Source organism: Monodelphis domestica, chromosome 5 (genome assembly GCF_027887165.1).
Source record: "Monodelphis domestica isolate mMonDom1 chromosome 5, mMonDom1.pri, whole genome shotgun sequence".
NCBI classification, from domain to species: Eukaryota; Metazoa; Chordata; class Mammalia; order Didelphimorphia; family Didelphidae; genus Monodelphis; species Monodelphis domestica.
Window position 1 is genome coordinate 146,511,739 of NC_077231.1, and position 24,388 is coordinate 146,536,126.

The window sequence follows — 24,388 nt, forward strand, 5'->3', positions numbered from 1 at the left end:
TCGTCAGATGGGGATCAGAGCTAAATATTTTGCATAGAGACTTCAAACATCCTGAAGTAGAAAGAGAGAAAGTAAAATTATTTGGAGTCCTTGACATGATATTTCATAGTTTGGGTTTTTTCCCCCTAAATTGGCTTAAATCCGCTTTGATCATCTCTAACGCTTTGTCAGACAGTGTTTTTACTTTCTAAAAACAGTGCATATATTTTTTAACTGGTAGATCTACATAGAGCTTCTATTTCTATTGAACCTTGAAATTGGCTTTGCTCTGAATTCTGATCTGCAAACCATACAATAAAAATTTAAATGCATCTTCAAACAGTAAAGATACAGCTTTTGCCATTCTAATCCATAACTGCTTTTTACTAATAAGAGTTTTAACAAGTGGTAAATTAAAATAATCTTAACCCTAAAAGGTTGCTGAAGATTTGTCATGTCATAAAAATCAATGTTTTTACATTTGGCTCTTTTGACTTTCCTTTCGATTTGTGATCAAAATAATTCAAAAGAATGAGAGGAACCACTATTCTGGATCTTACTCTCACTGACACAGAGAAACTGGCTGCTGGAATAGAAAATGAAGGAAATCCTGAGGGGAGAGTGATCATTCCATTTTTGAATTTGGGTAGAGAAGGAGCGTAGAGCAAGGCATAGCCTGACACACACCTTAGATTTAGGAAGAGCAATCTTTAGGTACATCCATTGCCTCATGTAAGTGGGATGACAGATCTCTGGCATTTTCTGACTTGCTCTTATTGCTCCTGGAAAAGACAGGTATTAGGAGGGATTCATTAGCTATTTGCAAGAACTTTAAAGACTGCTCTGTGGAAGAAGGATTAGATTCATTATACCTGAACCCAGCAGGCCAAACTGGGAGCAATGGGTGGAATCTGTAGGGGAGAAAGAGTCAGGCTTATTTTTCAAGAAAAAGTCAATAATAATTAGAACTATCTCAAAGTAGAATGTTTACTTGGAAATATATTGTTGTTGCTCAGTCATGTTCAGTCATTTTCAGTTGGGTCCGAATCTGTGTGATCCTATTTGGGGTTTTCTTAGCAAAGGCATAGGCGTGGTTTGCCATTTCCTTCTCCACCTCATTTTACAGATATGGGGAGTTGAGGTAAACAGGATTATGTGACTTGGACAGGGTCTTCTGGGCTGGATTTGAACTTATGAAGATGAGTCTTCCTGATTCCAAGCCCAGTGTTTTATCTATCCCATCACCTAGCCGATCCAAAGTAAGAAAAGTAGAGGTCTTCAGACAGAGGCTGCTTGTCAGCTTTGTTATAGGCAGGATTTTTGTTTAGCTGCAAGGCTGGACTACATGTCCTTAGAGGTCTCTTTTAGCTCTCTGAGGTTCAGTGAAATCATCAGGGGACATCTGATCCTCCTTTTTGTGATAGGGTGACTTCTGCATTTACCTTCCTACTTATGTCTATAGATAAACCTTTTTTCAAGAAGAATTTGCTGAAAACCTAAGCTTACCTGATTGCCGCAATCAAAATGTTTCCAGTATAGTGCATGTATTTTGCCACTGCAGGGTTTAATTATGACATTTTATATGTCCCTTTTCCTATAATTATTTTTCTCTGCCTTGTGCACATGCTGAATAGCCAAGAAGCTGCCTATAGGGGGAAAATGAATAAGTGGAAAATTAAATGTCCAGTTAACTAGAGACATGTTTTTATGGAGATATGGAAAATAAGTTGTATCTTGAAGATACAGTCCATTGTAGTGAGAAACCTTGGATAAACAAACTTAGTATTACTCATGCTAATCATATAGTACTAATTTGCAGTCTTACTTTTCCATTAAACTCTCCACAGGTGACTACATACTACAATTGGGTTTAGTATATTTTGGATTCAGGTAATCTTAAAATTAAGTAGATACTCAAAAATACATTGTCTAACCACAGGAATTAAAGTTTCCTACATGAAAATGTCTAGGATAAGAAATAAAATATGCATAGGCACGTTGCAGTGTCCTTTTTTTATGAAGGGCACTGGAATATGGGAAGACAGTGTCCTCTGTTACATAAGATGAAGCTAATATCCTTACAACTTCTTATTGTCATAGTAGAGTGAAAGGAGAACTGAATTTAGAGTCAAAAGTCCTGAGTTCAAAATCTGCCTCAGCTATTTACTGTGTCATTTTGGGGAAATTAATTAATTTCTCAATACCTTAATTTTCTCATCTGTAAAATGAGGAATTGGATTAGATGATCTCTATGTCCCTCCTATATTTATATCATGGCATTATTATCATAGTTTAGAAAAATTTCCAGAGTATTAAAGTTCAGAAAAGGTAACTCTCCAGACTTGTATCTCTCAGTTTCTAAAAAGCATCAACACACATTGGACACGATCATAGAATCCATAGATAATTAATGTTTTACTTAAAATAATAGTTGGGAGCAGGGGGGATGGATGCATTGGTCCATAATTGGTTCATTTAGAAATGGATCTGTGGCTTTAATATTATATGTGTGTATATATATACATATATATGTGTGTGTGAGTGTGTGTGTGTATATATATATATATATATATATATATATATATATATATATATTTACAAAACTAAGGTCCTGCCAACCACTTTAATTGTTTCTATATCCTACTCCATGTCGTGGTTTATTTGAGTCTGTTCTCTAAAACTATTGTGGGGTATGGAATTGAAATTATCCAGAAAAATACATATATAACCCTGATCAAATTGTTGGTTATCCTTGGGAGTAGGGAGGGAAAGACAGGAGGTAAGCAATTTGGATCATAAACTTCAGAAAACTTATGTGAAAATTTGTTATTATTTGTAATTTGGAAAATAAAATATCTTTGCAAGAATTATCCAGATAACTATTGAAAAATTATGTTTACCAATTGGAAATAAATTTATTTTACATTATTAGCCATATTTTCCTCTTGAATATTCTCTCATTTACCTGTGTGAATACCCTTGCTCAGTCTCCTTTGTTGATTGGTCACCTAGATCACTATAATTGTGAATATACTCTCAATTTTCTGTCCCAAGATTTCTTTCTATTCTGTCTCTCTTCATCAGCATCCACAGATTCAATTACCATCTTCTGTATGCAGATAATGTCTAGATCTATATACCCAGCCCTAGTCTCAATCCTGAGTTTCAGATCCAAATCACACATTTCCTATTGGTCAGTTTGTACCATATGCTCTTTAAGAACATCAAACTCAGATTGTTCAAGAGGGAACTCAGTACCGTTCCCCTCCCAAACCCACTCTAGAACCATCTAGAGCAGAGGAACTCCCAAAATAAAATAAAATTGGGGAATGTTTAACAATATGAATTTGAATAGAAATATAATCCAACATAGATAATGCCAATTTGTGGTTTTCTAAGTCAATAAGAAGCCCAAAGGAATCTGTTTCTATTTGAGTCTGACATCAGTAACTTAGAGCATTGCCATTCTTCCAGTTAACCTGGCTTGCCCCCTTGGTATCCTTTCTGATTGCTCATGCTCCCCCACCCCACATATCCAATCCACTGCCAAACCTTTTCATGTCTACCTTCCGACAATTCTTACATACTCTCCCTCTCTCCATTCCTATTTCCACTAGATGTCCTTTCATCTAGAACATTTCAGGAGCCTCCTTTTCTGGCCTCACCACTCTCTCCCCACCAGTCTAGCCTCTCCACAGCTTTGACAGTGGTTTTCCCAAAGTACACGTGGGATGGTGTCAACCCCTGTTCAGCAATCTCCGGTGCTCTCTATTGCTCAAGGATTCAGTATGCCCTTCTCTGTTTGGCACTTATATATCTTCCCAGCCTCGGCCCTTTCACCTCCCCAGCCTTCCCATGCATTACCCTGCCCTCTAGCCTCTTCACTGTTACACTCACACAGCATTCTAGAGCTCCTTTCATTGACTTATCACTTGTCCTCTCTCTTCCTGGAATATATTTTGTCTCAACTTTGCCTCTTGGAATTCTTGGTTTCCTTTAAGACCATTGTTGCTTGAGCTTCGACTTCTGCATGAAGTCTTCCCTGATCCTCCCAGCGAAAAGCAACATTTTCTTCCCAAATTATCTTGAATCCATTTTCCATAATTTAGTGTTAGGTATATCTTTACATACGTACATTTTATTATCGCCACTAAAATATAAACATCTAGAAGGTAGGAACGGTGTCACTCTTTTTTCTATGTCTAGAGCTTAGCATAAAAACCAGCACAGTGTGTTTAATAGATACTTGTTGGTTGATTGGTCACTTCGTCTCCCTAGTGAGCAAATTTAGATGAAGAGGTTTTTAAGAGAGATTCCTGTGGTATCATTGGCTTAGTAGGAAATGAGTGACTGGCTAATTATTCCTAATCGTTGAAAACTAAAGAATTTCTTTAGTTATGCTAGTGCCTTCCATAATGAACCTGGACAGCTATCTTTCAAGTCTTACTATCACAAACGAGACCACTAAAGCCAAGGGCTCTTAGGGAGCTCTGTTTTTTTTCCCTAAGTCTTCAAAATTAATCCCTACGAGATAAATAGAAGTATCCCTTTGATATCCTGAGGGTTAAGTGTGTGGCACCCCTGTGATCCAGAAAGTCTGTGTAAAGTTTTTTTTTTTACTTTTACATTCTTTTTACAAATGAATTTTTTTACCTATTGTAAGTTTAAAGAAGAAATTGTGTGTGTGTATATATATATTATTACTAAAAGACAAAATAAGTTTCAATTATTTGCTTTTATTATTCTTTCCATTTATTTAAATTGTCATAGTCATTTTATTTTATTTTCCTGCTTCTGCTTATTTTCTGATTCTATTTCACTTTATATCAATATATAGATGTGAATATAATATACATAAACATATAAATGTTCCCTTGTAAATTAGGGCCACTCACTGTAGCAACTGAAGTGAGAACTTTTTGAGTTCAAGGAATTGAAAAATAAGTACATTTGATCAGTTTCTCCTTCCCCTTTCAAGATTATGTTGCAACCCAGGTATCCACCCTGAGAGGAGAAAAGGACATCCACACACAAGACTAACATGCCCAAAGAAGCTGTATGAACAAATAGTCTTTAATAGTTATTTGGAAACAAGAGTGAGATACTACTGGCCTCCAAATTTGTGGAGTAGCCATGGTGTAATAGTGTGGGTATATCCCAGGTTATAGTGGAATGGCAGCCCCCAAAGTGGTTTCTCAGTTTTCCCTTACAGTACAGGAAAAGAACCGTCCCTGATGTGTGTTAGAGAAGCTCTCAAATTTTGAGGGATTCCAGAAGTTGATTGGCAAAGCAAGGAAGTATGTGCTACCCCCATTTATAGGTTGCTTTAGAATTTTTTAAGATAATAATTAGTTGAGGGAGATAAAGGTATATTAGTGGAATATTCCATGGTTTAGTCAAGATTAGTTGGTACATGGAACATGGATATTCCTTTCTATGATGCTAGATACTGTAGGGCATTATGGTTCCAGTTGGATGTTTTTCTACTAAGTTCTTATTGGTCAAAGGCCAATTTTGAGGTTTAGAAGAAAGAATTTTAAAAAAATAAACACTAATGTGATACATACTCATTATCTGACAAGTTTCAGGAGAATGACTTTTTGTTTTCCTCTGAATTGAGAAGCAAAGGTCTATTAAAAAGGGCTTATGTTTTGTCCCCTTGGGATTCTCCATGTTAACTTAGATTCCAAAGGGAGGGAAAATGTTTCAGTTAAATTTACTTTTAATACAGACGAAGGGCCTTATTTAATTAAATAGATAGGAAGATTGATAGGCGGAGATCCATATCCATATATGAATAAATATATGCTTATATATTACATATCAAGCAATATTAATTCATTTACACTACTAAGAGTTAAAAATAGAACTTATAAAATCCTAAGAAGCAAAATCATATTAATATGAAAACAAAGACAAAGAAAAGTAGACATTATGGAAAGCATTTAAGAAATTAAAATTCTTTTGGTCATGCTATACAATAGTTATTTTTATTCTCATTTGGTAATTTCTTACCTGACAATAATATCCCTTTTTATTCATGTGTCACAACTCGTTTAGTTCTAACCTAACCAATGTGGATCTGCTTTGTTTCTTGTTCTTTGCTATAAAAGAAAGTGTTGTGATAAATATTTTGGTGTCTATGAGATCTTTCTGTTGCTCTTTTCCTTGGAGAATATTCCTAGCAATAGAATTTCTAGGTCAAAATATGTGGTTATTATGGTCACTCTTATTTTATAATTCCAAATTTCTAGAATGGATCTACCAATTCTCAGCTTCACCAACAATGCATAAAAATGGCTATCTTTCCATTATCCTTTCCAACACCATTTCCATCTTTTTTCCCATTCATACAAATTTGATTGTTGTGAGATGAAACAACAATTGGGTTCATTTGTATTTCTCTTATTAGTAGAAATTTGGAGAATTATTTCATAAGGTCATTCATAGTTTTTATTTCTTTTGAGAACTGTTTGTTCATAAATAATATATTGAAGAATGACTTTCAGGCTTTATATAGTCCTGTTAGGGGCCTATCTATCTTAGATATCAATCTTTTATTGGAGATATTTGAAACAAAATTTTTCCCACTTGACCACTTCCCTTCTTTTTTAATGTTTATTAATTTTGTTCACAAAGGCTTTTCCATTTCTTGTAATTCATGTTATTTGTTTTATCTACTGTAATCCTCTGTATTCCTCATTTACTTATTTACAAATCAGCACATGGAAAAAGGAATACATTTTTACTGCCCCATTCTTGTTCTTTTTTTTCTAACCAACAAGGGTAAGTTGACAAACTTAAATCAGGGTAAAATATTTTGGACTCTATGTTTGGGGAGAGTAAAGACAAGAGTGATCTGTGGGGTTCCCATGAAAATCTTTTATCTCTGTAATGGTTCTCCAGTAGGCCTCTACAGACTTTGTGGCAACCCTGTGTAGGATGTCATGGTGGGAAGGTAGCCAGAGAGAAGGGCAACCCATTTTTTCCAAGCTGCCAATTTCATTCCCTGCCACTCAAAATCTCAGACCCCTATGAGCTCATTCTCATATAATTAATATATGACTGTGGAGGTTGCTTAGAAATAATTTTACAAATGAGGAAATGCACTTCACAACTTGAAAAGCTGGCATGTGCAAAAGGAATTTTACTTGTTTTGTTTTGGCCCCAGAGGTGAGAATTAGAAGCAGTAAGTAGAGGTTGCAAAGGGATAAAATTTAGGTTTAATATCAAGAAAAGCTTCCTAACAATTAGTCATTCCAGAGTAGAATGGACTGCTTCTGAAGATGATGAAAGGTCTTTATGTGGAAGTCAGATGGCTATTTCTGGAGTATTTCTTTAAGTTAGGCTTCCTTTTGGGTAAGGGTTGGACTATATGGCCAGTGGGGTCCCTCCCAACTCTAAAATTCTGTGTTTCTGGGTAATGAGAACCTTTTTGGAAGAGGTAAAGCAGTGTGTCTATGACCATATATATAGTAATCAATTAATAAAAGCAAGAACTATGCTAAGCTTTACAGATACAAAAAGAAGCAAAAAAAAATTCCCTTTCCATAAGGAGCCCACAATATGATATTAAGTAACAGACTGAATAAGTTGAATAAGTTAGATTGACCAAAATTCATTCTATTATTATAAAAAAGACACCACGTAGAATCAAAGATGCTAGAAATGAATGACTGTTAAGGAGGGAGCAGAATATTATTGCCTTCTTGTCATGTAAAGTTCTGAGTAGCAATGACCAAAGCTTTTATTATATATCCAAATTCTGTATGTATTATATGATCTAATATCACTAGAGAGCATCAAAGGTTGTAGATAAAATGTTTTTTAAAAAATTCAAAAATAGCAAAAGTCATTTAAAATTTAGACCGTAACATAAATTTCTTACATTTTTTATTATTAGAATTTCTTATTTCCATACAATATTTTCAAAAATTTTTTTCAGTCAGAACAGAGATGGAAAAAGCTTGCGTAGTTATTATAACATAACTACATAACATTTTATGGTTTACAGCATTTCCTCAAAACAACCTTATAAGATAATTAATGTCAGTATAGAGCCCCATTTGACAAATGAGGAAACCCAAGCTAGGAAATGAAGAGATTCTTTCATGGTAATACAGCTAATAAGGTTCCAGTGAGATCTTATAGAATTTTGAGCTCTCTACTGGGCCTTCTTCGATCAGATTAATGAAGGTTACTCAGAGGAACCAGAGAGTTATCCGATATACGATTCCACCAAATGAATGAGTGTCTGCACTGTGCAATAGATATGTACCATATAAGTCCTCTTTCTCTTCTTGTATCATCCCCAGCACCCCCTCACCAACAGAGAGAAGCTTCAGCTCTGCTTAGGTCTATATAAGGTAGAAGTCTGAAATAATAAGGCTTTGTACTAGTAATGTGACCTCACACTAGGGTAATTGCTTTGGGTATCTTATAAAGATTATCAAAAAAAAAACTGGCTTCTAAGTCGATGGATATGAGTTATAATTCTGATACTGTTCTGGTAACACTCTTTTCTTTGGCAAATCATCTAATTTTTGCCTCAATATTTATAACTATGAATGGGTAGAATTCCATAACACGTACTACATATGGGGGTCAGATATTTCTTTATAGAATGTTTGAAGTATGAAATGCTGTGATGGACTAAAAAGTTCAAAAAATAATGGTTAATGAATGACATTGTATAGTACCAAAAAATCCTATAGATTTGACTTATATATATAATAATACTGAAAATGATTCAGAACTCCATTTGGCCAAATTCTTCAGGATAAAAAGTCTTCAATGAGGAAAAAAAAAACAAACTTTAACTTTAAGACCTCTAGAACAAATAATGTATTTCTAAGAGACTAGCCATCTGTACTTCTTACATGCATGTGTGATTTTGAGATCTTACTAGATGAAGTTTTATGCCTGTTCTTTTTATTATGTAAAATTTCTAGTTTAAAAAAACCCTAATCTGTAGATTTAATTATATACCAATCAAATTGAGGGAAATCACATTGAGTAAAATTATTTAGCTTATTTCCTTATTACAAACTCATTTTATTTTTAACCTTAATTGGATGTCAGCTAACGAACTCCGATAGCATACTCAGTATTGATATGTTATAACAAAGTTATTTATAAAAGAAAATGCCTGTTCTATTGCTAGGAGATTAATCGGTAAGACAGTACTGGATACAGATAAATCAGGTATGGAACTGTACAAGTTATATATTTCATTAGAGCAATAGAAGGAGGTAGATAGCTTAAAGGATCACAAGATTATTTCAGGAAACAAAAGCCCTCTGAAGTTACCAGACAATTCTTTTTGCCCCATAAATTATCATCATCTGAAATCCTTTATGAAATACTCATTTATGCATAAATCTGTACATGGGAGATGGTTGTAGAAAGGAGGGAAGAGAGGAAAGGACAGAGAGGGGGTATCTCCCCCGCTAGGGAGCCCTTAACTAAGCTCACATTGAGAGGAGGGATAGTATGCAAGGACATTTATCTAGAGCTGGGGTAAGGGAATGTCAAGGTTGCTGGCTTTACCAACAGAGTCATCTATAACACCATGATTCTATGGTCTTGTCCACAAGAATCCAGAAATTCAGATATGCTTTCCAAGTTGTTTTACCAGAATCCTGAAAAATGTTGGTGTTTTCCTAATGCTCCTAAATGTTCATCATTCATCTCATGTATTCACATTTTCTTTAATCTCATAAAATATTTTGTAGAGTTTGAAGCAGTGACACATTTATGAAGTCAATTGCATTAGCCCTGATAATACTAGGACTTAATTTTTGTAAGTATGTAGAGGGCAAACACACTTAAAATTACTACTTTCTTCAGCAATGTCAGAAATATTTAGACTTTGTTGATGAACAGGCTGCGAGTGTTCTTTAGCCAAGGGAAGTCAGCCCAGATATGTGCCTGTACTCTTGAGTTGCCAATAAACATAAAAGAATGTTTTAAAAAGAATGAATTGAAAGTTTAAGGTTAAAAAAAAGAAAGTTTAAGTTTTAACTGGTCTATGTAGCTAACTCTCCAGTCCTCACACTCTGGGGTCTTTTAGGCCTCCTAATAAGAGTTTAAGTAGTATGTTGTCGATGAGTTTTTCCCAATTAATGGAACTGTTTCGTTATAAGGTCCAAGTGTGGAAACCTTTCTGTTTATGATTATTTGTCCTCCATGCCTTCTTGTGCATGCTAGATCTTGTTTTAATAAACATTTGTAATTCTAATCTGCACGGATATTTTTAAAAGTTTCCAAAGCTACTTGGATATTCATTTTAGCTATTACACAACTGAAAATTTGTGTTTATTTGGAGATGGCTTGAGTAAGATCATTAGCCCTAACTTCCCTGGTGTTCTCCTAAATGGCTTCAGTGGTTTACTTGGGAAAGTTGCCAACATCTTAAGCTTCCAGTGGTGATAGTAAGATTTGTGTGTTCCTATGAAGCTTTCATAATGTTACAGTTAACATTTGTGTGCATAATTAAATATGCTTGGTATTTTGCCTTTGCAGGCAAAACTCCCTTATGAATTATACTCGCTATCAAGACAACTTTGCATGGCTGGTGACCAGAGTTTATCTTTGTTTTTTTTTTTTAACCAACATTTCTTGAGCTCCTTCTAGAAAGAGCACTACAGTAGGTACTAACAGTGGGTCTACATAAGAGATGAGACACAATTGCCTTTGAAACAATGAATACAAAAAGAGTAAGAATAAAGCATTAGTAGGTGTAAGTAGCACCCAGCCGGACTTATGAAGTGAAATGATCCCTCACTGTTTGAATTCTATTTATTCAGCAATCAGTAAAGGGGACCTTTATGAAGCCTTGCCTTAGGGTTCTAGAATTTAAAGCTATGTCGCCGACACTAAAATAGCAACAAATAAAAAATGATACAGTTAATATAAAGGGACTAAATGGCTAGGGGATATAAAGTGATCAAGCATTCTGAGTCTGGTAGATGTAATCCAGCCATATAAGAAGGGAATCTACTCATACACAAGTATTGAAATCTCCCAGTCTATCCAGAAAACTTGGGGATCTTGGTGGCCATGATTTCCTTCATCTTGTCATTATCTTTATGAACTGCTATTTCTTGACAATCCAGGGCCCAAAGAGCTAATTCTCAGATCACCTAGCTATTCATTTTTTGATTCATTCATTTACTATCTGGAGGCAACTGCTAAGTGCTGAGGGGGAGCCTCAGTTCATCTAATTGATAGCTTTTTTACTACTAACATCTCCTTTTGAAGGTTTTTCACTGGCCAGTAACATTTCTTCCAAAACTGGGTCTAGATAGAAGGTAATTTGTATTTACCATTTAAGAGGCAGTAGCTACAGTCTGTCTGGGAAGAAAGAAGATTAAAATCAATAGCTAAAATAGGACTTGGGTCTCCAACTGCAATAGATCAATATTGAGGAAAATACTATACATATAATATTTATGTATGTGCATGTGTGTATGTATTTACATATTTTTGATGCAAACTTTTGACTCCATCAATTTTGAGGGTTTGAAACACAAACCATGATTCAATTGCTATTATGAGTGAGAGGTAGACCTCCAACCCAGGTAGTTATCTATTAACCCTACCATTCTGCAAAATATGTATTATTATGTTTCTTTTTCTCTATAGAATATCTTCCAAGTGGCACAGAGGATAGCATGTTAGATCCAAAGTCAAGAAGACTCCTTTTCCTGAGTTGAAATCTAGCCTCCAACACATCCTAACTGTGTGACCCTGGGCAAGTCACTTAACACTGTTTGCCTCAGTTTCCTTATCTGTAAAATGAACTGGAGAAGGGAATGGAAAACCATTCCAGGATCTTTGCCAAGAAAACCCAGATGGGGTCAGAAAGAGTTAAAAGGATTAAAATCACTGGACAACAACACAGAAAAGATAGTATAGAATATAGTTTATAGATATACATATATCTATATGTATATATAGTATGTCATAGAGTAAGATATATAATTATATACTATAGATTATATCTCATGATCTTCAGGATATTATTGAAGAGCTGAATTAGGTTTCAGAGTTGTAGCTTGCTCTTTAGAAAACTTCTGACAAGAAAGTTACTTAATGTTTCAAACGCTATCTCAGTTGTACTTTCTTAAATACTTCAACAATACATATTGGCATGAAGAAACATGATGTCTAGGTCATGGCTTCTTAAAAGGCTAAGAAATTACTTGGAATGTCATTTCTGTTAAAACATTCAATTAAAAAAGGAAGAACAATGTCAGTATTTTCTCTGCAACATTTCACCAACATTGTGGTTATGCTCATTAAATATTAATTTTATTAAGCTCAATAGTATCATCAGCTTTGCCTAATTCTAAGCTCTCAAAGGGACAACTGTTTGTTGAAGAAAGAAATTTTCTGACAAAAAAAAAATTCAGCATGTTCTAAAAAAATCCAATTTCCAAGTACTTAAAGGGTCTGTTCTTTCTTTGCTGGTCTCCACTCCACTAAGATCACAACTACTCTGTGGATTAGATGAGTTTCCAATTAATCTACAGTCAACTTGATAGTCTTATTATAACTCACCTGGGCATTACAGTCTATCACTGGGCCTCTTCTCAAAGCCCTTCTGCTTAGGTTCGAACCTGCCAAAAGTGTTCTGCCTTCTGTTGCCCTATGGATACCTCATTGTCATGATAAAGCCTCAAATTTTAACTTGGGTAGGTCTCTGAAGAGGCTGGTGCAACTGTGATATAGCATCACAGAAAATCTTTTAATCCTACCCCATAAGGAAGCATAGAAAGAATGAAAAGATGAAAAGTCAATTTAATAAAGGGTGAGTTGAGAACTATCCAAAATGAAATACAACTTTTCCTGCCATAAATAGATCTCCCAAGACTAGGCCTAGATTATTTTAATAGTATACATAATATATAAAATGAAATATTATTTTATTAAATAACCATTAAAGGAATCAAAACAAGATTCCTTTAGATCAAGTAGTCTCAACTAATGATTACTCATACCATATTCTTCCATTTTCCTATGCTCAATCAAAAAGTCATGAGATGTTAGCTATTTCCTGAAAAATAATGTTCATTCATATCATCTTACCACACCTACACATGCAAATTAACTCCTTCCAAACAGAGACCAAACAAAATATCTATGACACTTTTTATAGACAATCATTTTCATACCTTATTATTTTGATTAAAGAAAATATACATGATATATTTGAGAACCTGAACTGTTTTTTTTTTATTCAGTGTCTTTGTTTCACTTTTTACCTTGAACTATTTTCTGGAATTCATATTGCAAGTACTCCAAGTCAAGATAAGACTTTAGAATCAGTATTGCATGATGCCAAGGGATGGCTAGTCATGGGAGAGAGTTCTTGAAAATACACAAATAGCATTTTCTTTGAGCTAAGAATTGCTGACTGAAAACATTCTCAAATTGACCAAGCTTGACTTTGGAGTAGAGTCCAACTCCTGGACATTTAATGTGGAGGAGGAATAGAGGAGAAGGGAAAGGGGGTAGGAGGAACTGAGAGACTTAAGTTGGTGGTGAAAGAAAAGGTAGGTTGATACCAGTTTGTTTTGCCCAGGATGGAATAATGTAATTGTTGCACCTTTAATAATATGATCCATGTGATGCTTTTGTGCTGTTTTTATTTTTTAATGAAGTATCTTAAAAGATTTTTCTATTTTAAATTTTAAATTTATTTAAAATTTTATGTAATGTTTTAACATACAATTGTTTGGTTATTCAGTTGTGTCTGATTCTTTGTGGCCCCATGTGTCATAGCTTCCCAGGCTCTTTTATCCCCCACTCTCTCTTGAAGTCTGTCCAAGTTTATGTTCATTGCTTCCATGACACTGTCTATCCATCTCATCCCCTGCCAACCCCTTCTCCTTTTGCCTTCAGTCTTTCCCAACATCATGGTCTTTTCCAATGAGTCCTGTCAACTCATTATGTAGCCAAAGTATTTAAGCTTCAGTTTTATTATGTAAAGCTTCATTATATTATATTTCATTTCCTGAAAGGAAAAAACAACAACAACAAAATGCCCTAATGTTGGAGGAGGAAACTAATGCTTGGTTGGAGAAGTTCCATTTGTTTCTTCCTACAACTGTTCATTTAATAGTCTATTAAATTTGTTTCTTTGCCTGTCTGACATCAGTATAGAAAGGTTATTGAGCTGGAGCCAATCCAGACTCAAGATATAGCAATTTCTGTTCAGAAGTTTTATAAGACTGCTTTCTCAAAAATCTCTGTATGGGGTATAATAATGGAAGTCTCCTGGCTTGGATATGGAAGGGCAATTGTTTAGCCTAGGTTGGGAAAAGCTTTTCAAAGGGCAGTACAAATTGTGACTATTAAATGCCATAGATTCAAGAAAAACAAAGTCCAACTGGAGGATGCTGTAGAATTACAGTAATACAAACAGTATTTATAGTGGATTGTTGGAGCCTGAGATGCAATGTAATCATAGCTATTTTATAGCAACAATCCTTACTTCAATGCCAGTCTATTGCCTGTAAGCATAAAAAAAGACCATGTGACATAGTTTATATAATATGTCACTCTACAATGAAGCCAAGATTGACTACTCATTTTATATGCTCCTCCTCTTTGGGTCCTTGAAAAACATTCTTTTTTAATAGCATGCAATCCATTCCTCTCTTTCCTATTTACAATCCTCCCTACTCTGTAAGCCCTGCTGGAAAGACAAAATAAGAAAAAGAAACTGTGGGAGAGAACCAAGTCCAAAACAAAACAAATTGGGTAAACTCTAGAGGCCTTTCTTTCTTTCTTTTTTTTTGCCAAGGGTATTCACATAAGAAAAATGAGACATCTGTAATCCCCATAATTTGGCCAGAAGAATTGTAAAAGTACACACTTCCTGTGTTGGTCATTTTCTGTTGCCTAGCTACAATATATAAATATATTATAAAACTGTTTTATATCATGAGAATATATGTCAATGGATCTCTTTCACTAAGTTTCTACACACACACACATACACACACACATACATCCTCATTAAAAGCAGTTAGATATTGTTAACTTAAATTCTGATTAATCTTGCATGATTTAAAAACAAAGTTTGCTCCTCCCTAGTTTAAAAACTAGTATGATCTGACATTAGGTGGAAAAAAATATCGACTAAGTTAAAACATTAATACTAAAAATGATAAGTGGTGGAAAACCATGCAAGGAAGAATCATTTGCTTAAATTCTAAAACGAATGAGATGTTTAATTGCAGGTTTCAGTCTCTTAGCAATGTTACAGTACAGACTGTTACAACTCTGATGGATGATGATGTTAGCAGGGTTCTAAGCCAGCTAGTACTTGAATGTAAATTTCTAGTTCTTATTTCTCTTGGTAGGATTCACTTTTAGTCCAGCATAATAAAAAGAAGGGTCAGAGTTGCTTGAGGGCACAGAAGTCCTCTCTTTCACTTGCTATTTGGTGTGAAGGGGAAAATATATCTTTTATCACCATATTTTAAGGACTGATAACAAGAAGTTTCAGAAAAGGGCAAGGTTTTTGATAAAGACAAGTTGTGTGTGTGTGTGTGTGTTTTCAGCCTTCTGAGTAAAAAACATTTTTGAATGCATTTCCCCAATATTTATGCATGTACTCTTTTATAATTTGTACAATGGCACTATTATGTTAATAATTGTACTCCCACAAAAATAGAAATTGTAAAAGGCTGAGATAAAAAAATAGTGGCTCTCCTCATGGTGGCAAAGAACTGGAAATTGAGGGGATGCCCATGAACTGGGGAACAGCTAAACAAGTCCATATGGTTGTGATGGAACATGATGAACAGGTTAATTTTGGAAAAAAACATGGCAGAACACTGTATATACAGCAGCAAAAATGTTGTTTGAGAATAACTTGTTTATGTCCACATCCAGAGATAGAACTGTTACCTAGAAACAAGCAAGACATCGTTTTATATATACATATATCTTTTGGTCAAATGACAATTTCTCTAGTTCGGGGAGAAGGAAAAAGACATATCTGGCAATTTCAGTGTAACAAACAAATGAATAATTTCTTGAAAAAGGCTGAGATAAAGATGAAATCCTATTTGATCCTAAAGTCAATAGAGAGGCACTCAATTTTATTGAATGAAGGAATGCCATGGCCTGACCCATACTTTGTGACAATCATTTTGATAGGTATATGGAGGATAGATTGGAGAAGGATTAAAGCAAAGAGACCATTTAGGAAGCTATTTAAAAAGTCTGGGTAAGAGGTGAGGAACTTGAGTGGTGGCATATGGATGGAAAAAAGGACAGAAACCAAAGAGATTTTGTGGAGATGGGAAACACGAGATTTGGCAACTGATTGGATAGGTGAGATGAGGGAAGTTAGAAGTCAAAGATGATGCCAAGATACTAGGCAAATTGAGGGATGGTGGTGTTCTTGACAGAAAAATGGTAGTATGGAAGAGGGGTGGGGGAAGAAAATCTAATAAGTTCTGTCATGCACAATGCAGTTTCTGACTCCAAGGGGTGCCAGCTGTATCCTGTGATAATCTGGAGGACAAGGAGGGAGAGTGTGCTGGGTTCTGGGGTAATTTTCTGCATAGTATTTATGAAACTGCTACTCTGAGGGTCCAAGTGGCCATCATTTTGTTACTGGGTTATAATTGCTACGAGGGGCAACAGTTAGTGCGTAAAAGGGGAGTTTGGGAATTTGCGCAGTGGAGAGCCCTAGGGGTCAGAGAAGGATAATATAGGGCAGATGTGATTTTGTTGGAGACAAGCCCCATGACTGGCGATCAAAGTGAAGGCAGAATGCAACTCATCTTCTCACAGTCACACTTTCAGACCATTACCCACCTTGGGGCTTCATGATCCCAGCCAGACACCACTATTCTAGACAAACCAACGACTTCACAGTTTTGCCTGAAACCTTATATGAGTAGGAAGAAGTCCTATCTTTACTAGTCATACCTAAACAGCAAAGAACACAATTCATATTGCAGCCATTACCCCGGCTGTATTTGAGTGCCATGTCTCCAAAGTGTTAAGTAGTCCCACAGAAGTGCACCTGAGTAATGCTAAGAGATGAGATGGGGATTTTAGAGTAGCTTCAAGCCTCCAGATTTCTACAACCTAGACACCAGGTGGGATCCCTTGGGATAAAGGAAACTTTTTTGAAAAGTCAGTGGATCACCCAGGATTTTGTATCCCATTTTGGGAGTGGACAGCAGCTCCTATCTTTTCAGGATTGAGACAATTGATGAGTTAATTAGTTGTTTCTTTGTTTTTGGTATAGGCGTGACTATTTCAGGACAGGAACTGATTGATTACCAAACATAACATAAGCCTGGGAGCTCAGGAACTCTGTTGTATTTCAGGGTCCTATTACCAGAGTTCTATGTGACAGCTGCAAAGTCATTCATTCTCTGTGTGCTCTATGTGTAAAGTCCAGACAGAATTAGACCCAGGAAATAGGTTTCCTTCAGTGAGATCACAAGAAAGGAAATGCTATTTGAATGGTGACTGTCATTAAAACAGCCAAGGACCACTAACCCCCTCAAGTATCTGTAGTACGCTAATGACCATATTCAGCAGTTGTTTTGATGCTCTAACTGGCAGGTATATTGATCAGGACCTTTCTTGCTCCTGGCAAATCCTAGCTCTGTTGCTGGCAAACAAATGACAAAAGAAATAACATTACTCAAATGCATGAGTGTTTGCCACAAGGATTTTTGAGGTCTTTGGGCCCAAAAGGACGACTCAATTACAAAATCTTAGGGAGCCTCATTTCTTTTCTGCAGAGAAAAAACGTTAACTCCACTGGAATTGAATTTTTCTTTGCCAATCCATATTTTCAAGGATCTGTTCTCAGACTTAAAACTGACTGTGGGAGAATACTTCATGTTCAGACTTTGCCTTCCTTCCAGAAAGGTTAAAATTTTTCTACTGACATGGGTATTTGATTAAATCCCAATCTTCCTAGCTAATGAATTAGGACATTAACATATATTGTAACAAACAGTCAATATGTATGTGGATATGTATGCATATTATTAAAGGCTTAATAATATAATTATAGTTCATTGTATTATTAATATATTACATTAAATATTTTATAACTAATAACTTAATAACTAGCTATTAAAACTGCCCTAAGACTTTAGGGACACAAACTTGAAACTTGTATCTCATAGCATTTTTTTTCCTCTCTAGCATATTTTTCTCTAACTGTTGAACTCTGGGTAATGAGAGAAGGGGAGAAAATTCCAACCACATTTTAGAACCAATACAAAGTCAACTTGGTTAAAGAATTTGCCACTTTTAATCAACACAATAGTTTAAAAAGAAGTAGCTTCTATTTCGTTTGTCTTCACACCAGATAGAGGTCCAACTAGTTTTATGTATTATTCTGGTTTGGGTAAAGATTGAGCACTTAAATGGTTCACTAAATCCTAGAACACTATAATTAGGCAAGGTGCCATAAGACAGAAAGAGGTCTTTTCTTATTTTGTTTTGTTTTGTTTTGTGCTTTTTTGGTGTTTTTTTTAAATAAGAGAAGTTATTCTATTTTACACAGTAGGTAGACAATTCTTATAAATGGATACCATATACACACATCCAGGAAATGATGCAAACTAGAGAGAAATAAACAGTTTATCTTTAACTTGTCTTTAAGTCTTTGTTTCTTACCTCCCTTGTCATATTAATTCCTGGATCTATACTTTCTTCCAGATATCTTAATCCATCTACCTTTTCATTCCAACAGACATTACACTTCAGTTAGGCCTTATTCAAGTTAGTTGAACTCAATTCAGATAAGTGTTAACAGGGTAAGCTCTAGACCCCTTTGGCTGAAGGGCATCTTTTATATTTCTGCTCTCCCTCCAGGGCTTTCTTGGACTCCTAGAAGCCTGGGGAAGGTATCTCTCATTTCTGCCATTTACCCACATTTCTACTTCTCTCCCATTCATAGCTTCTGTGCTATCCAACCTGGTATAGACCCCAATTTCTTCTCCCCTGAATCTGCCTTGTACTTTGCTTCCTCTGTACCTTTGTTTCCAACATTCTCTTTCCTTAGAATGTCTTCTACAATCTTTTACCCATCCAAATAAAACTTTCTTTTAAAATCCAACTAAATTTTTTGTAAAATCTTCTCACACACACACCTCACCCAATCTAATGTGATTTCTCAATCCCTCAATTCCAATAACATCAGTAGGTAGGCATTTAGTTTTATTTTACAGGTGTCTTGTGTTATTATCTCTGAATTTCCCTCCCTCTATAAAACTACATAGCCCTCATGATGTAGGCATGTTACATTCTAATGAACTTAGTATTGTATCTTGCACTCAATACTTTTTTTAATTGACTGGTTGATTAATTAATTGATGCTTAGATTCATGCCCATCTTCACTGTCTCCAATGGATTAGGAAATCCATGGGTTTTACCCAGTGTGACATTTTACTTCCCCTTCAAAACAAAATTTTCTCTCATAAAGCTATAGAACCATGATTCACATTCAGACCTCTGCACTCACTTTAGAGTTCTTTCCATCAATCATAAAACTGAAGCAATCAGATTTTATTTATGCATTCCCCTTACCTTCCTCATCCCTATTTTCTCCTTTCTCACTCCCTGATTTTTTAATCCTATTTCATGTTGTTTTATCAGCTATATTGAGCATTATATATAACTACTGAACAAAAATCCTGAAGCAAGTATATTTAGTTGGCAGTTTGGTAGGTCATGTGTTTTATTCTCCAGTCACCTTCTCTTTCACCCTTTCACTCAAATGAAGTGTCTGTCTCAAAACAAACCAACCAAAGTGGGGGGGGGGGGGGAGGTGCAGAAATCCATCCTAGTATACTCCAGATAAAGTGGCTTCTCTGTAAAAAGGGGAATAGAAATAAAAGATTTTGATGAATGCCTCCTGGCCAAAACAATGCTTGCTGCCTTCTCCTGGAATAAAATTGTATGAAAACAGAGATCTAAGTTATATCAGTTTGGGTAGGGACGAAATCCTGCTCGGAGGCCCAGGTGAAGTTGCTTTGATATTTGATGAGGGCCTTTGCCACTGCCTTTTGCTCCATTTTCCCTGAAATAAATGAGGAGCTTTAAGAAATAGCTCATTTATTGTTGCTGTAAATCAGTTATGCAAGTCAACTCCCAGGACTAAAGTAAATTAAGTGTTTCTACCATAATCCCTGTGTTGAATTTTCTTGAAATAAAATGTTTTTTACTCTTTGGGAACTTGGAGCATAAAGCTCAAAGGGAGATTGTTGTTTTTTTCTTAGAAAAAAAAACCATGGACTAATCTGTTTACAAAAGCACTCTCCATACTTGATTGAATTTGATACTTCCCACAGACTCTGAGATGGATACAACTATTATCCCCATTTTACAGGTGAGACCAGTAATTATGTAACCTTGGGCAACTCAGCCAATCCTTTTGCCCTATGGGACTTTGGTTGCTCACTTGCAAAATGCAGGCGATGAATTAAATGGTGTTTAGATAAAGATTTTCCTGTTCTCCAAGCTTCAGTAGGGATCGGGGTTCCTTGTATCTCACTTCTTCCTCCCTTGTCTTCTTTCCCTTTTATTTGAAAACAGGTCTTAGGAAGAGCTGTAGCGGGCATTTTCCTTCCCCAGTGTTTCAGCATTCCTTCTCAGCACTGCCTATTCTGCCTGACAGCAAGCAGTTGGTGATTCTCTGAACTGTGCTAGCAGTGAAAATTTTCCATCTAGTGTCCCAAATTGTTCACAAATGCTTCTCATAGCAACAGAGCAGCAGTAGCAGCAACATGGTCAGCAAGAGTCTGAGCTGGCTCTTAGAGGCTTTTCATCTTGACAAATGCCGTTCAGATAGGCAAATAACTTCCTAAATCAGAGAAGGATCTGTCTGTCCATGTGATCATTTCCCCGCAATTTATTCTAAAGGAACTTGTTCTCTTTTCAAGGTCTCCATCATAAGGGATGGGAACACAGAGTGAATCTATAAATCGCCAAAGAAAGTAATGATCACTGTAACAGTCCATGTTGGTATGAGCCCTGAATGGCTCAGCTCTGTAAAAGCTACATTATGCCCTCTGGTCACATTTAAAGCAAATCAGAAAAACATGTTTAAAGGCTCCACTGGAAGCAGTGTACAATATGGATGGATCCCAATATTAAGCTGTATTTTGCTGAAGTGTGCTTAGAAGGGAATCTGATGAAAGCTATGTATGCTCTCCTGAAATAAAATCAAATTGAGTTTTAGCACCAGAGGACTGTTTCATACAGTTTAAGGAAGATTTGAGCAGTTTCAAATGATTACATTTTTTTAAATTGTAAGACCATATTACATAACCCATCCACCTGCTCCCAGGGTTGGTTTAGTAGTGATTTTCCTGATTGGATTTGTTTTATTATCTGAGTGCACATGGGGTATACCATTGATTTGACAGTCTTTACCCATTTAAAGAGGAGAGATTGGCCAGCACCCCCTCTACATACCAATAAATAAAGAATTAATTAAATGGAAGCAATTCTTATTTGCAAGATTAATGGGAAGAAATTCACATTAGATGGAAGGTGGTGAAATCAGCAAAATATTAGATTAGAAATCAGACTTCTTGCCCTATCTCCATTACTACTACCTTAGGGAAGTCATTGCATTTTTCTGTCTGTTTTCCCAGGGGAAAATGGTGATAAACTTCCCATTTTATCTCAAAGGTTGTTGGAAAGGTCAAGTGAAGTGTTAAGTTGAAATATTTGAAGAAAATATTAAATAGTAGATAATTAGTGTGGATTTTTGTATATAAATCTTAGATCATTACAGATATATTCATATTCATTCCTATTTAAATCTCTATGAGGAACTGGAAATACAGAGCCACCATTTTTATGTGTCCAAATAACCAGAATATTAGATTATTAAATCACAATTTTTTTGATTCACTTCATTAGTAAAATATTCCAGGGATTGTTTATCAGGCTTGCTAGATGATCTGCTTAGAATAATTTTTATTACATGACAGACCAACCAACAAATATTTATCAAATGGTTTTATTATTGAATGAACGTATGAAAGTATACAAATACAAAATGTCCAATTTCTATATAGACATATATTTATGCAAGCATACCTTCTTTGAAGCAAACCTAATATGTAAATACTGAAGGCAATTTGGTAAAGTAGAGAAAAAAAGCCACCAACAATCCCTGCATTCAAGAGCCAACTTTGATGAATATATAACCTTGGGCAATCATTTAAATTCTCACTGTTCTAGGCAAATCTCTAGGTTAAAAATATTCAGAGAAGGTGTGAATCAGTATCATTTATTTTCACCCAGAAGTCCTATATATATATATCCTATCCTTATCCCTATCCCCACCCCATATATTTTATTATATTTTCCCAATTACATTTGATTCTTTTTCTGACATTTTCCCATCCACGTGCTATCCCTCCTTTCCTTACCTCCCCCTCCCTGAGACATTAAATAATCTGATATAGGTTCTACCAGTGCTGTCATGAAATACATATTCCCATGTTTGGCACATTGTAAAAGAAGACAGAAATGGCTTATATAAGAAAAAACTTATGAAAAAAATAAAGGGAAAAATGGTTTGCTTCAATCTTCACTCAGACTCTGTCATTTCCTTCTATGGCTGTGGATACCCTTTTCTTCATGAGTTCCTTGGAGTTGTCTTGGATCCTTGCATTTTTGATAATAGTTAAGTTTTTCACAATTGGTCACTGTATATCATTGCTTTTAGTGTGTATGATATTCTTCTGGTTCTATTCACTTCACTTTAAATCATTCCATATAAATCTTCCCAGGTTTGTGTGTATATGTGTGTGTGTGTGTGTGTGTGTGTGTGTGTGTGTGTGTGTGATCACCCTGTTTGTCCTTTCTTATGGCCATTACAATCATATACAACTTGTTGAGCTATTCCCTGATTGATGGACATCTCTTCATTTTCCAGTTCTTTGCCACCACAATAAGAGACACTATACCCATTTTTTATACAAGTAGGTCCTTTTTCCCTATCTTTGATCTCTTTGGGATACACACTTAGTGGTGGTATTGCTTGGTCAAAGAATATGCACAGTTTTATGGCCCACTGGGTTTGGTCCCAAAATAGTCTCATCCCAGATTAACATAAACATTGAAGACTTTTTTATTGTTCTTTACAAAAATATTCAATACAAGAGATCTTAAATAGCAAGATCCCATATATGCTTTAAACAAGTTTGGGCTTGCCAAAATTTGATTTAGAGAGACCTTTTCTGGGATACACTAGTGGAAAGTGAGATACATTTGTATATAGTTTATGGTACCCTGAATGTATGTCGCAGAGTATATTAAAGACAGACCAAATTAAATTAATATACATATGTATGTATGTGTTATATGTATATAAATATGTAGATATAAATACTCTACAGTAAGTATTCTGATCATTTTATTTTAAATATGTAGGAAAGTACCTTTGTATATCATAGCACATACACAGTGCCATCTTTTTTTCCTTCTATTACCCTCAAGGTGTACAGGTCCATCAGATAACTGAAGATTGCAATTTCCTGCTATATATTGTGCATATCAGTTCAGATTAAATCCTTTTCAGGAAATTTCTGCATGAAATTGCCCTTTTAAACAAGTACATTTTAGGTAAAAGCCTTTTTATTTGATCTATTCAGTACCTCTTTATTCCAATGAAAATAGTGTGGACACGAATAAGGTTACATATTCTCAGAGCTGAGCGTACAAGATATTTTTTGTCTATAATTCCCATTTTTGTCTCTCTTTCCCTAGCTACAGTCTAGGCTGTGAAATTTGGCAATAGAATCTAAGCACTGAAGTCACTTAATTTTGTGTGTGCTTCTCTTAACAGCTCTCTGATTAAACTTAAACTCCAACAAAAGTGAAGGATGTTACATTAACCAAGAAGTGGTACATATGATAGACAATGTTAGATGTAAGGTCACAAATATTCTTAAGGGAGAAAAAGAAAGAAAAGCAACTTTGCTTTTATGTAAAAGCAATTATTTGATTCATGTACAGGCAATTTTATTTATTATACAATTATGTGACAAGTTTCTGCTCATTGAGGTCTCCTAGGAAGCAATGTGTAGGTAGATGTAAGGTGACACTCCAGTATATTTTTATTCTATAGATGGTATGACTTGAGGATGAATGATCATCTAGGTTGAAGAGTGGATTAATGACTCCTGCTCTGGAGTCAGGAAGATGTGAGTTCAAATTGGACCTTAGATACTTACTAGTTATATGTCTCTGAGTAAATCCCTTAATCTCTATTTGCCCAAGTTTCTTTATCTGTAAAATGGGGATAATAATAGCAAGTACCTCCCTGGATTGTTGGAAGGCTCAAACAAGATAATAATTTTAAAAGTGCTTAGAATATAGTACCTTGTG

General features: G+C 35.3%; 1 protein-coding gene across 5 annotated transcripts in view; it reads left to right on the forward strand.

Annotated features, from left to right (window-relative positions):
- The window catches only part of CELF2 (CUGBP Elav-like family member 2), a 969,858-nt gene that overhangs the window by 381,382 nt on the left and 564,088 nt on the right, over positions 1 to 24,388 (forward strand). The window contains exon 1 of one of the 5 annotated variants that reach the window (XM_056800817.1): positions 13,293 to 13,538. The exons of the other annotated variants lie outside the window; for them this stretch is intronic. The gene's annotated coding sequence lies outside the window, so the exon portion shown is untranslated. Of the gene's footprint in view, positions 1 to 13,292; positions 13,539 to 24,388 lie in introns of those variants that run through there. 5 annotated transcript variants of the gene reach the window in all.